The 14574-nt window shown below is 44.9% G+C and overlaps 1 protein-coding gene across 1 annotated transcript in view; it reads left to right on the top strand.

The window, feature by feature from the left end:
• PKP4 (plakophilin 4) overlaps positions 1–14574 on the top strand; it is a 222781-nt gene that overhangs the window by 99452 nt on the left and 108755 nt on the right. The window lies entirely within an intron of this gene.

Consider the following 14574-nt stretch of genomic DNA (forward strand, 5'->3'; position numbering starts at 1 on the left):
TGCATCATTTTCCTGCGTATTTCGTTTAAATCAAGGTAAGTGGCGTGTTGACTTTGGCGGACCACAAGTCTCAGCAAGGCGTGGTGGGCAAAGCAGAGGTTTACATGATGACCTGTATGTTGCTCTGATGGTTTCTGAACTGTACACGAGCAGAGGATGTATCACTGTATGTTAAAGGGGTTTTCCCATAATCCGTATTTATCAACTATCCACAGGATAGGTGATAAGTATCTGATTGGTGGGGGTTCGACCGCTGGGACGCCCATCGATCATGAGAACGAGCTTACCTTGCCGTTCCTGGGAGACCAATAGGAATGGAGCGGTAATGCGCATTATATGGTGTTTTTGAGTGCTATCTTCCATAGCCCCATAGAAATGAGCGGAGAGGTGGCTGAGCAAGCGCACTACCGCTCCATTTCTATGGGCTCCCAGGAATGGCAAGGTAAGCTCGTGATCGGTGGGGTTCCCAGCGACCTATTTAAAGATATTTATCACCAATCCTGGTGATAATTATTATGGGAAAATCCCTTTAAGATAGATTTGACATTCAAGGCCTCATTCACACATTGCAGATTTGGTCAGTATTTTGCATAAGTACTTTAAAGCAAAAACCAAGACTGGATTCTAAACACACGGGAATATTACGGAAAAATGTATACTCTACTTTGCAGCCACTCCTGATTTCATCTTCAAAATACTGACCGGATCTGCAACCTGTGAATGTGGCCTAATAGTCTGAAAAAAATGTTGAACAAACCCCAAAGGGATCTATAGTGGTGGCCATATTGGTTTTCTTGTACACTTCCCAGAAGCTAACTACATAGGATTAGCTAGATGAATTTTCAATAATATGGGTTGTCTCCCTCCCATCTCAATAACCCCTTTCCATATGCTCTATTATGGCATATGGATGTCCTAGAGGGGGCCCCTAATCAGGACCTCTTTCCCCCAGAGCAGGGAGTTACTATCAAGTAGCTCGGGAATCTTGGGAGCCGAGGCTTTTAATTTTTGTTTTTGTCTTGCCACTTGCTTAGCCGTTATTATTTTATCGGCCACGTGTTCATATTAAAGTCCTTTTATTAGCGGGGCCACTTTGGCTAGAACCCCTTAATATGTTTAAACTGTTCAGTTTAGCGTTCACCAACCGCACATAGTGCAATATACTGGGTCCCCTAGTACAGTCACCAATATGTGTTCTCATCTTTGTAGCTGCGACGACTGACCAGGGATTATAGAGAATAGATGGGGAATCAATAGTGTCAATGTACCTGTGGCACCACTTATCTTGGGTTAAACAAAAGGGAGTCACTGGCTGAAGTACAGCCTGTATGGGAACAGTTAAGCTGTCCTCATAGAAGTGATGTTGATGAATCCCACCCAAATTAGAGCAATGTGCCAATTAAAATCTTTTTCTGTGCTTTTAAAGATTAATGACCTATGATTTGCCATTGGTGGCCCCCATTGCTTACTAGAATTATTGGGCTATGCCCACCTAATTGGTTCTTTGCGGCAAACACCGTACATGTAAGAGCGTGGCTTTGTGTCTGGTAATACTCTGAAGGGGCAGTGGCACTCTGCCCTTCCTGCCATGTAAACCTTAAAGTGTAGCTAACCGTTTGACAAACTTCTGACATGTCATAGAGACATGTCAGAAGTTTGGATTGGTGGGGGTCTGCGCACTAAGACCCCCACCAATCGTTCGAACGAAGCAGCTGAAGTCTTCGTGTGAGTGCTCTGCTTTTTCTTGTCTGTTCGGTTTTTTCCGGAATGCCGGTGTATTGGTGTAAGGGCTGATAGACTTTCTATTGAGTCCGTACACCGATACATTTATTTCCGGAAACAGCCGAACAGACACGAAGAGACACGGTTGAGCACCCACACAAGCCCTTCAGCTTCTTTGTTCTAGCGATTGGTGGGGGTCTCGGTGCTCGGACACCCACCAATCCAAACTTTGGACATGTCACTATGACATCTCAGAAGTTTGTCAAACGTTTAACTACACTTTAAAGGGAAGCAGTCACCAGCATCGACACCCTTCCCTGCTTCGTCGGGGCCTCAAATTTAGTAAATGCGCATGTGCCGCTATGGTGTCTCATTGTGCGCATGAACAGGACATCGATGCGCGGGATTATGTGTGTTCTGGGGGGAGACGAGGAGCTGTCAATCAAAAGTAAGGAGGTGGGTTAACTCTGAAAGATTTGAGGAATGAAATTAGGACTTTTCAAACGAATATATGACTCTTTTGCTCATTTGCATACGATGCGGGAACACTAAAAAAACTGAATACTAACTGTACAGAGCCGAATTAGAAGATAATTATAGGTTACATAAAAATGATTTTTTTACCCGCCCACCATTGCTGGTTTAATAGGTGAAATGCTGGTGACCGGTTCCTTTAATAAGGAACAGATTACTAATCGGGATCTGAAATATTTTCGGGCTCATGCAGACAACCGTTGTTTTTTTCAGTGTGGTATCCTTTTTTTTGTGTGGATGGCCTATTGAATCACACGTACGTATTTTTTAGCGCCTCCTGGTGTCCGGTTCGAAAATTATAGAACATGTCTGTATTTGCGGTCCATCACCCCTATTCTAGTGTATGGGTCTGCAAAAAAAATACAAAAAATGGGCAGCACACGGAAGCCACTAGGATCCGTGTTATGTGGTCCGCAATACGTCAACGGTCGTGTGCATGATGCCGTAGTCTACAACTAACGGACAGACATAACCACTTGACTAAGTTTGTCTTTTATTCCTCTCGATGCCCATATTCTAATAATAAGTTGCTGAAAATAATTTTCCTGGCTGGAGTCTCATATTATCCGTCTAATCTCCTGTGAATCCTTCCCTGTAGCCACGTTGGGTCATGCAGTCTCATTCAAGCAGCTGACTGTGGATAAGAGACCTCACCGAGCACGTCTCATGGCAGTTTATAAAAATCTATCTTCTATGTACATAAATCTGAATAAGTTACTCATTCACTGGCGTAGCTATAGGGGTCGCAGCGGTCGCAATTGCGACCGGGCCCCGAAGCCAGGGGGGCCCACGGCCCCCCGCACCACATCAATAAAAAGTTACTATAGTAACTCGGGCCGCGGGCCCCTGTTACTATAGTAACATACTTTACTTACCTTCCTGGTTCCGGATGGCAGCGGAGGTCCTGACGTCAAGCGCTGTGCGCAGCGCATGACGTCATAGCGCTAAGCGCTGCACACAGCAGCGAGACGACCGAACTCCCGCCGCGGCCGAAGAGGAAGGTAAGGTTAGCCCTGACTGGCGGGGTCTGACTCCCGGGACCCGCCAATCAGCTGTTTTGAAGGGGCCGCAGCACTCGTACGAGAGCTGCTCCCCTTCATTCCTGTCACTTCATTCCGGTCACACTGTGAATCCGTGTCGGCGATTCACAGTGTGGGCGAGTAGTGAAATGAAGGGGAGAAGCTCTTGTACGAGTGCTGCGGCCCCTTCAAAACAGCTGATTTGCGGGTCCCGGGCGACACATCAGCTATTGATGGCCTATCCTGTGGATAGGCCATCAATGTTTAGGAACTGCACAACCCCTAAGCCTACGATGTATCAGGCTTAGGGGGCCCATGAGACAGGATCACAGATTGTGTGATCCTGTCTGCTGGGCCCTGTATCTAAGCCAATCACATGGTAGGCTTAGATACATGGCCCATGTGTGATCCTGTCTGCTGGGCCCTGTATCTAAGCCTACCACACTGTAGGTTTAGATACAGGGCCCCAGCACACAGTAATCTTATACTGTATAAGATTACTGTCTGCTGGACCCTGTATCTAAGCCTACGTTGTGGTAGGCTTAGATACAGGGTCCCACAGACAGTATCACACATGGGCCCTGTATCTAAGCCTAACACATGTGTCACTAATCATTTTTTGTGTGTTTTCTTACAGGTTCGGTCGTTGGACTACGTCGGATTCCAGGACTACTTCGATGACGGCTTTTTTCTTATCAATAAAATGGTTAATGAGGGTTGTGTGGGTTTTTTTTTTTATTTCAATTAAATATTTTTTCTATGTCTTTGTGTTTGTTTTTAAACTATATTACTACCGCCTTAGTAATGGCCGCCGGCTGATTGACAGCATCCATTGCTAAGGCGGGGCTTAGTGTTAGCCGGTGCAGAGGCGAACACTAACCCCCTTTATTACCCCGGTACCCACCGCCACCAGGGGTGCTGGGAAGAGCCGGGTACGATCCAGTACTTGACCATCTGTAGTGATGGTCGGCCACTGGGGTGGCCGCAGGCTGGTATTATCAGGAGGGGAAAGGCCAAAAACAGTGGCCCTTCCTACCCTGGTGATGCTAGGCTGCTGCTGCTTTATTGTATCTGGCTGGTTATGAAAAATGGGGGGGACCCCACGTTTTTTAAAAAAAAAAATAATTGGAAAGAACGATGTGGGGTCCCCCCCAATTTTCAGAACCAGCCAGATACAACACAGCAGCAGCAGCAGGCAGCATTACCAGGGTGGTAGGGGCCACTGTTTTTGGCCTTCCCCAGCCTAATACTACCAGCCTGCGTCCACCCCGGTGCCTGCCCGTCACTACAGATGGTCGGGTACTGGTTCGTACCCGGCTCTTCCCAGTACGCCTGGTGGCGGTGGGTACCGGGGTAATAATGGGGGTTAGTGTAGCCTCTGCACCTGCTAACATTAAGCTCCGCCTTAGTAATGAAGGTTGTCAATCAGCCGGCGGCCATTACTAAGGCGGTGATAATAAAGTTTAAAAAGATACAAGCACATAGAAAAAATATTTTATTGAAATAAAAAAACACAACCCTCATTAACCATTTTATTGAGAATAAAAAAAACGCCGTCATTGAATCCGAAGTCCAACAACCGAACCTGTAAAAAAACCACAAAAATAATCAGTAACACATAAAGAAGCAAAATTATTATTCTTACCTATCCTGGGTCCAGCGCTGGAGACACAATGTCAGCGAGCTGGGCCCTGTATCTAATCCAATCGTGTGATACTGTCTGCTGAGCTGTGTATCTAATCCTATCATGTGTGATACTGCCTTCTGAGCCACTGTATCTAATCCTATCATGTGTGGTACTGTCTGCTGTGCCAATGTATCTAATCCTATCATGTGTGATACTGTCTGCTGGGCCACTGTATCTAATCCTATCATGTGTGATACTGCCTTCTGAGCCACTGTATCTAATCCTATCATGTGTGATACTGTCTGCTCAGCCACTGTATCTAATCCTGTCATGTGTGATACTGTCTGCTGGGCCACTGTATCTAATCCTATCATGTGTGATACTGCCTTCTGAGCCACTGTATCTAATCCTATCATGTGTGATATTGTCTGCTCAGCCACTATATCTAATCCTATCATGTGTGATACTGTCTGCTCAGCCACTGTATCTAATCCTGTCATGTGTGATACTGTCTGCTGGGCCACTGTATCTAATCCTATCATGTGTGATACTGCCTTCTGAGCCACTGTATCTAATCCTATCATGTGTGATACTGTCTGCTCAGCCACTGTATCTAATCCTATCCATAGTTTATAGGGTCGTAGTGCTATAGATATGCTATGCTATCTCCTATACACACATTTTTTTTGGGCGGACACATATGTATTGGGACTATTTCCCCTGACATTTTAAGCCCTGAGGGTATGTTCACACGGCAGCGTCTGTTACGGCTGAAATTACGGAGCTGTTTTCAGGAGAAAACAGCACCGTAATTTCAGCCGTAATGGCATGTGCAGGCGTCTTTCGCTGCGTCCATTACGGACGTAATTGGAGCTGTTTTTCTATGGAGTCCATGGAAAACGGCTCCATTTACGTCTGAAGAAGTGACAGGCACTTCTTTGACGCGGGCGTCTTTTTTACGCGCCGCCTTTTGACAGCGGCGCATAAAAAAAAATGACCGTCGGCACAGAACATCGTAAGACCCATTCAAATGAATGGGCAGATGTTTGCCAACGCTTTTGAGCCGCATTTTCGGACGTAATTCAATGCTAAAACGCCCGAATTACGTCCGTAAATAGGGTGTGTGAACCCAGCCTTAGCGACGCCCCCGGCTGCTAGTGCTGCATTGTTGGGTCACTTAGGAGACCCAGCGATGCAACTGAAAGCTGCGGACCGTCGGCCATGAAAAGTTTGCGGGGGGGGGGCCCAGTAAGAATTTTTGCATCGGGGCCCATGAGCCTTTAGCTACGCCCCTGCACTCATTATTGCCTATAAATGAAAGCCTCATTGATCTGATAATCCCCTTGCCCGTGGTAGCTCAGCGTGTGGGAGTGGAGCAGGGAATGGTACCGCCATGCACATTGTGACCAGTCAATTCTCCTTACTAAATAAACCCGGTATACTGCCGTATATTTCCTTATAGCTCATCCAACTTCATAAAACCCCCAAGTATAATATTTACTGTCATGACCGCTGCTGCTTTGGATCACTTAACATCTGGTAAATCCAGAATGTTAGCAAATATTAATTGCAAGCGTTCCCACATGTCCGTAACTGATGAACTCATGGGGGCACGTCACGCCGGATCCCCACAAGTGTCCTTTGCCCTCACTGGAGATGAACTGGTTTGCTTATATTCTATTATTTATTTACGCCATATCACAATATCCGGTGATTATATCTCCTCTTCAGCCCCAGCGCTAGTTGCTAAACCTTACAAGTCCGGAGCAGGCGGATCCCATGAAGAGATAACGGTGGTAAATTCTCTCCTAAGCTTTATAAATGTATTATTGCCGTTTTATAACCGGAAATGCTGACAAAATAACGACCTGACCTCTAGATTGCGCGATACAAGCGCCACGATTATGTAGATGTTTGCTGAGGATTTTATGCATATTTTTTTTTTCCCAGGTTCACATAACATTTATATCTCATATTTGCATCATTTTTTGCAAGTGTTAATACTAATTCATATGGTTTTCAGGGCGGTACTCCGAACTAGACACACCTGGGGGGGATGGATAACCGGTTTATGCCAGTTTTTTGGCTTAAAAAAAGGCAACATTTGGCGCTAAATATGGCAACATTAGTTGCGCTAAAATATGCAACTTTTTACCTATAGGGGTGGGGTTTAGTCAAGGGGGCGGGGCTTTCTCAGAACGACACATTTATCATAATTTACGCCAGAAACCAGCGTCAGTAATGCCACAATTATGCACCTGCTTATAGCAGGCATAGATTTATATTTCTTTCACACGGAAAAACAAAAATGCACCAATTATATTAAGATGTGTGCCTCTCTAAATATATTTGGCACGTTTTCCACCAACGTAAACTAGTTTAAGGCACGCCAGTCATAAAGGGGTTATCCGGGATGTGAATTTTTTTAATTAGGGGTTGGAAATTAAATAAACCAAAAAACCAATACTTTCCTTGCCCACGGCGATCCAGCGATGATGCTTCAACGGCACTCCCGGTTGTTGTTTACATGCACGTAGCGTGTGACTGCTGCAGCCAATCAGAGGGCTCTGCGAGGCTCACTGATGACTAATGGTATTTCTGGCAGAAACACAACCTATGGCCGCTGAGGCCTCGGATTGGCTGCAGCGGTCACATCCTATGTGCATGTAAACAACCACCAGGAGTGCTGCCGGAGCATCATCATCTGGATCGTTGGGGGCAAGGATAGGTAAATAGGTAAGTATTGCTTTTTTATTTTATTTTTTGGTATATTTACTTTACTTCCAGACCCTAATAAAATTTCATATCCCGGATAACCCCTTTAATATATTTCTCCCACTGGCTTTGAACAAATACTGTGGGTTGTATAATATTAGTAATAAGCTGTGCTTTTTTTCCCTAGACTCAGCGCCGCACTGATGTATTGGCTGTGTCTGGTATTGCAGCTAAGACTTAGGCCTTATTTACACGAGCGCTGCGCATCACGGATGTGAAAAACTGTAGTTTTTCACATCTGAGGTGCATTCGTGCTCTGCGCTGCGGGACGCGATGTCTCGCATCCCTTATAGATGAGTCTGTGGAGGGATACGTGAAGCGTGAAAAAATAGGACATGTCCTATTTTCTCACGGACCCTTCACACAGTCTGTTGAAACCACGGCTGTGTGAGTTTTACGCAGTGGACACACGCTGCGTGAAACTCACGGACAGTCTGCACGGCCCCATAGACTAACATAGGTCTGTGTGAGGCGCGTGAAAATCGATCGCGTTGCACGGACGTATATCACGTTCGTCTAAATAAGCCCTTAATCTTTTACCACAACTTTAAAGTTTTACATTGTCCATAAACTACTTCTATCCCTGCATTCATTTTTATTGGGCGTGAAATCTGCTTTCAACATGTTGGCTTTTCTTTTTTCAGATATCTTCACTCTGAAACAGAAAATGTTGTTTCTTACATTTTTTTTTTTTTTTTTTTATAAATTCTTTATTTTGTATTTTACAACAACTTGCAGTTAATACACACATCATATGACCTCAGCATATGAAATTAACATTTGACATTTAACAATTAACAATATAAAGGCAGTGCAATAGAAACAATGACTTTCACAACCCAAATTGCAAATAGGCCATTCCCACATATTTTAGATCCTCAAGATATATTTCACTTCAAAGTCATTTCCTCTTGGATTCCTATCGAGATACATACAAAGAAAAGAAAATAACATACAATACCATAACTGACAATAAAATAAATCACAATACACTACATTCAGAACAAAAAGAAAAGAAAATTGCACATCATAAGGTAACAATCCATATCTCCATCACATTGGATCTTCTGCGTATATTATAAGAACCATAGCTCGCTAATACTTTCATATCCCTATATCCATAGGGCTGGCTGTCTCCCGGGCGCCCCTTTCTCCTAATTAGCACCCCCTGCAGGGTCTGACACCAATCCCTTACACCTCCCCCAGGTAAAGAGGACATTAGACCACAATTCCCCTCACCTGTTGACCTTCATTGAACGCTTACTCCGCATCTTCCTTTCCCCTTCCTTCATTACTTACCCACTACTTTTTTATCTCTTTATCCCACCCATCTCCTCACCCTCCTGTACCTTCCTTCTTATGATACTCCCTCCATGGCTTCCAAACCTTTAAAAACAGAGCCCTAGAAAAAGAATGCCAGCCCACCAATTCTTCCATTGAGTGTAATTGATGTACTTTGGCCCACCACATATCTATCGATGGTGGGTTCTCACTTCTCCATTTTTGTGGTATCAGCAGTTTAGCCGCTGAGATCATTAGAGTAGCTAAGTCTCTGCGTACAGGGGTGAAGTCTCCAGATGGAAGCCATAGAAGTATCAGCGTGGGCGTCAATTCCACCGAGCCTCCCACTATATCATTAATAGCTCTTTCTACTTGAGCCCAGAAGGGTTTAATTTTGGGGCAAAACCACCATATATGAGATAAGGTCCCAGGAAAAATGCCACATCTCCAACATACATCCGATGCAATAAGCCTAATCTGATATAAGTAAGCAGGGGTTCTATACCAGCGGGTCAGTAATTTGTAGGAATTCTCCTGATGTCTCACACAGCACGAGAACCCATGGGATCTAGTCAAAATATAGGACACTTCCCTTTGTGTAAGGATAATATCTAACTCCTTCTCCCATGCCAATAAGAAACAGGGTTTGGTTGGGGCTAAGTCTAACAAAAGATTGGTGTAAATCTTTGACAGAGCCCTGATCGGAGACTGAGGCATGAGAGTGTAATTTTCCATCCAGGTAGGATCCGGGTATGGGGTAGGGGCTCCAGTCAAGAACCTGCAGCACGCCAATTCAAAGCCCCTCTGATGAAGAAATGTCGCGGGCGAAGCACATGTAGCCTCTCCAGTTTCCCTTACTTTACCTATTAGCTCTTGTAAATCCGGGACTACCCTCCTAGCAGTGACCTCCCTGACCCGAAGTGAACCCAGTAAAGGCCTTAGTATCACCCCTAAAGATGTGTCCTTTTCCTTAAAATAGGGTAGAGTCCCTAATGGAGCTATTGGAGAGAGGTCCCCCTTAGCCATATTCAATACTGTAGACCTTTGACAAACTTTGAGCATACCTCTCGTTATGTCACTGACTAAAATAGTTTTTGGGGGTAACGGTGCCTTAATCCAAAGTAAATGCAAGTACTCATCCGAGAGGACCCTTCTTTCCAGATCCAGGTATCCGTGTTTGAGAGAATCATTAGCCAGTTGTGACCAGCGGAGAAGTTGGATCGCTGTATAATACAACCCTATATCCGGTACTGATAATCCCCCCTGTCTCTTTTTTAGGATAAGTAACCTATGAGCCAATCTGGGGCGCCTTCCTCTCCATAGAAAATTAGTAAATAGTCTCTTGAATCTATTAAAATAGCTAGCCGGAAGGTCTATGGGAATATTCTGCAATGGGTACAGGATCTGTGGGAGCACATAGGTGGCTAATAAATTTTTCCTTCCCATCCAAGAGAGGAAGGGAATGTCGATTTTGTTTAAAAATTTTTGGATTTTTGGGACAAGAGGCGCAAAATTCATGGAGAAGATATGTTTAGGATCCGCTGGTATTTTAACGCCCAAGTATTGGATGGCCGAGTCTTGCCATTTAAACGAGGAAATAGATTTTAAGTGTTTTAACTTGTCATGTGGTATTGATATACCCATGGCCTCAGATTTCCCATAGTTGATTTTAAAATTAGATATATCCCCAAATTGAGTGAAAACATCTAGAACCCGCGGGAGTGCTGTAAGTGGGTTCGTAACCAGGAGCAACAGGTCATCTGCAAAGGCCGCTGTCTTATGTATGCGTCCCCCAAGCTTGAGACCCTGGATTCCCTCAGTCTGACGAAATTTTAATAGCAGGGGCTCCATCATTATAACAAAAAGGGACGGAGACAAGGGACATCCCTGCCTAGTTCCATTCGAGATGGGAAAGGGGGTTGATAGGGATCCATTCACCTGAATTCTAGCAGAGGGCCCTTTATATAGTGAGAATATAGCATCTATGAATGTGATTGGGAAATTAAACTTCAATAGCGCCTTCCTCATGTACTCCCAGCAGACCCGGTCAAAAGCCTTTTCGGCGTCGGTGCCCAACAAAACCATAGAACCCCCAGACTTACGTACCTGCATAATAGCATGCAGAACTCTACTCACATTGTGTTTGCCCTCTCTCCCCTTCACAAATCCCACCTGTTCTTCTCCTATGATTAAGGGTAAGAGCGATTGCATGCGTGTCGCTAAAATTTTTGCCCACCACTTAACGTCACAGTTCAATAACGAGATGGGTCTATAGCTTCCGCACTGCTCAGGGTCCTTCCCCTCCTTGGGAAGAATAGTAACAAAGGCTTCTAAAGATTGCGCAGGGAGAGAGGATCCACACAATAAGGAATTACATACTTCTGTGAATTTTGGTACTAATTGATCTCTAAATTTTTTATAAAAAGAGATAGGCAACCCATCCGGGCCCGGACTCTTCCCCGAGGGGATAGAATCTAAGGTCTTCTCCACCTCCTCCTTCGTGACAGGTGCCAACAACGTCTCACACTGAGTTTGAGTGAGATGAGGAGCCACTATGTCCGACAAGAAAGCATTAATGCGTTCCTGTTTATCTAATATAGGATTAAGGGCCCCCTCGGCAGAAGCAGATAAATTATATAATTTTGAATAGAATGTCTGAAAGGCCTTAGCAATATGTGGCGTTGAGGTTACTCTGTCCCCTCGTTCAGTTTTAACAGCTTCTATAAACACTTTAGCTTGCCTTTGTTTGATTAACCTAGTCATCAGCTTAGATCCCCTATCTCCATGCATGTATGTCTGACCACAAGCCATTCTATACGCCTTAGCAGCATTGTAATTTAGTAGGTCTCTAAGTTCCTGCCGCAATGAACACAGCCCTTTATAGTCTACAAGGAGGTCCCCTTGTTTATGCAATCTCTCCGTTTCAGATATCCGTGACACTAGGCTAAGAATCCGTTTAGACCGTTGTTTCTTAAGATAAGAGGCTAGTGCAATAAGCTCCCCCCTCATATACGCTTTATGTGTTTCCCATAGAATGGGTCTGGATACCAGTGGAGAATCATTGAATTTGAAAAATTCCTCCAATTTAGAGGCCAAAGACGCACTATTATCGTCCTGAGCTATGATCTTGTCGTTGAGTCTCCAGAGCCATTCCCTTTGAGGAACACACCCCAACTCCAAAACAATACTAACTGGCGCATGATCAGAGACTGTGAGACTTCCAATCTCGGCGTGCTGCAGGCTCGTTAACAGAGACAAGGGAAGGAAAAAATAGTCTATTCTATGATATGTACCATGAGGAGCAGAATAGAATGTAAAATCTTTAACCGATGGATTCCCCACCCTCCAAGCATCGACCATGCCCAGTCTAGACATGAGCACCTTAAGTTTGCGGAGCATCAGAGGTGTCACCGCCTGCACCAACGAGGTGGAATCCATCGGCAGATCCAGGGAAACGTTGAAGTCTCCACCCAAAATAAGCTGACCTTCTGTAAAGGCCTTAAGGGACATTAAAGTAGATCGCAACCATCCATATTGCCCAACATTGGGAGCATACAAATTAGCGAACGTAAACTTAACTCCGTACATCTGGCCCTTTAAGAAAAGATATCTCCCTCCTTCGTCCATTTTGGATGTCTCCACCTGAAAAGGGACATTCTTATGAATAGCTATAGATACTCCCCGTGACTTAGAGGAATAAGTACTGTGAAACCACTGTGAATATGTATGTACCGGTAGCGTAGGAATATGTGCCGGTCGGAAGTGCGTCTCTTGTAAGAATAAAATTTCAGGGGCCTGTATACGTAAAGAGCCAAAAACCCTAGATCTTTTCTGAGGAGATCCCAGTCCCTTCACATTAAAGGAGCAAAATTTCAACCTACCCATTTATATTTTTGACCAGATACTAGCTCAATAGACCCCCAGCCCTGGAACTTCATCCAAGAGACATCCAGCCCTAGCCATCCAATACAGAAGAAGGAGATATCTTCCAAATATAAACATTCCCAAAAACAAAAACAAGAAAATAAAAAAACATACAAAAAACACATAAAACAAGAAGAAATTACGTACGATCCTCCTTATTATCCCGAAATAAGGAGAAACAAAGCCCTTAGACAAAGGCCTCACAATTGACCCCTGTCCCCGGGGGGGGGGATAAACAAAGCCCACCATGAGACAGTAAACACTTCATCGAAACTTAAAGTGCTTAATAAAAGTTATTACAATTAAACACCACTTTGAAAATAGAACTATCAGATCTAGCAAAATGTACAAGGTATTAGTGTAGTGAGGTCAACCCACACCTGTAGCGTAAGAAATCATATCTAAAGGGGGGGGAAGTAGAGAAGAAGGTTAAGGAGGAGAGGGAGGACAGGTGGGGGGGCAAGGGAATGAGGGGGGGGGGGTGAAAGGAAGAATAAGGGGAAGGAAAGGGGGGGAAGGAAAAAAAGGGGGGGGGAGAGGGGGGGGGGAATAGCAGGAGGGGGAATACAGGGGCTAAAGAAAATGAAAGAGAACAAAGCAACAAAAGAAAATAGGCATTTGCCGTGTGGCATCCTCACATACAGACTATCACGACCTTCTGATCCAGCAGATAGTCCTTCTTGTAACAGCAGTCCAAATCAAAAGATAATCCTAGATATTACTATCTACCAACTGCCACTCCAGATTCGTTCTGATCATCTGCCATCTTAAAGGTCCATCGAACCTTCATGGATTATCCACAACCTGCAGACGGTTCTTCTTTTGAGGTGACTTGGAATACCCCACCGTTTGCCATGGGCGGTTCATTCGGGGCCTCGAGAGATCCATTGCCACTGGCATCCAAGAGGGGACATCAATCGGATCCATATCCAGCGGTTTCCAAGCTCGCTCCAAATCTTCCGGCGTACGGATAGTTATCTGTCTCCCCGCTCTCATTGTCGCCAGGCCAAAAGGAAAAAGCCATCTAATTGGTAGCTTATTGGCCCTCAGCGCTTCTGTAACAGGCCTCAAGATGCGACGTTTTGCCAGCGTGCTAGCTGCCAGATCCTGATACACCGCCAGTTTAGTTCCTTCAAAATTTATCTCCGGATTATCCCTCGCGGCCTTTAAAATGGCTGCCGTATGTACATAACTGAGAATACCGCAAATTACATCCCTCGGAGGTTCAGTAGCTGTAGGTTTAGGCCTCAGCGCCCTGTGAACTCTCTCTATCACCAGTGAAGCCATCCGGTCAGCCCCTATCAGGGAGGAGAAAATCTGCATCACAGTACCTGCTAAGGAATCAAAAGCGACAGATTCCGGAAGACCCCGAAGCCTAATATTCTTCCTTCTACTACGATTTTCCTGGTCCTCCATATGTAAGTATAAGGCATTCAGATGATTAGTATGCTCTTTTGTGGTCGTATGCATGGTATCCTGTCGCTCCATAACTGCAGCCTGTGACTCCTCCAGCGCCAGGACCCTGTGACCTATGTGTTGCAGATCCGTTTTTATTTCTCTCAGTTCACTCACCACTGGTGTGAGAGCCTGCATCAGGGTCTCCCTCAGGTAAGCCTTTGATATAGGATCGGCGTCCGCTTCTCCTGCACACTCCGACGGAGCATATGAGCTGTCTGAGTCCTCTGCTCCTTG

This window comes from Rhinoderma darwinii, chromosome 6 (genome assembly GCF_050947455.1).
Source record: "Rhinoderma darwinii isolate aRhiDar2 chromosome 6, aRhiDar2.hap1, whole genome shotgun sequence".
NCBI classification, from domain to species: domain Eukaryota; kingdom Metazoa; phylum Chordata; class Amphibia; order Anura; family Rhinodermatidae; genus Rhinoderma; species Rhinoderma darwinii.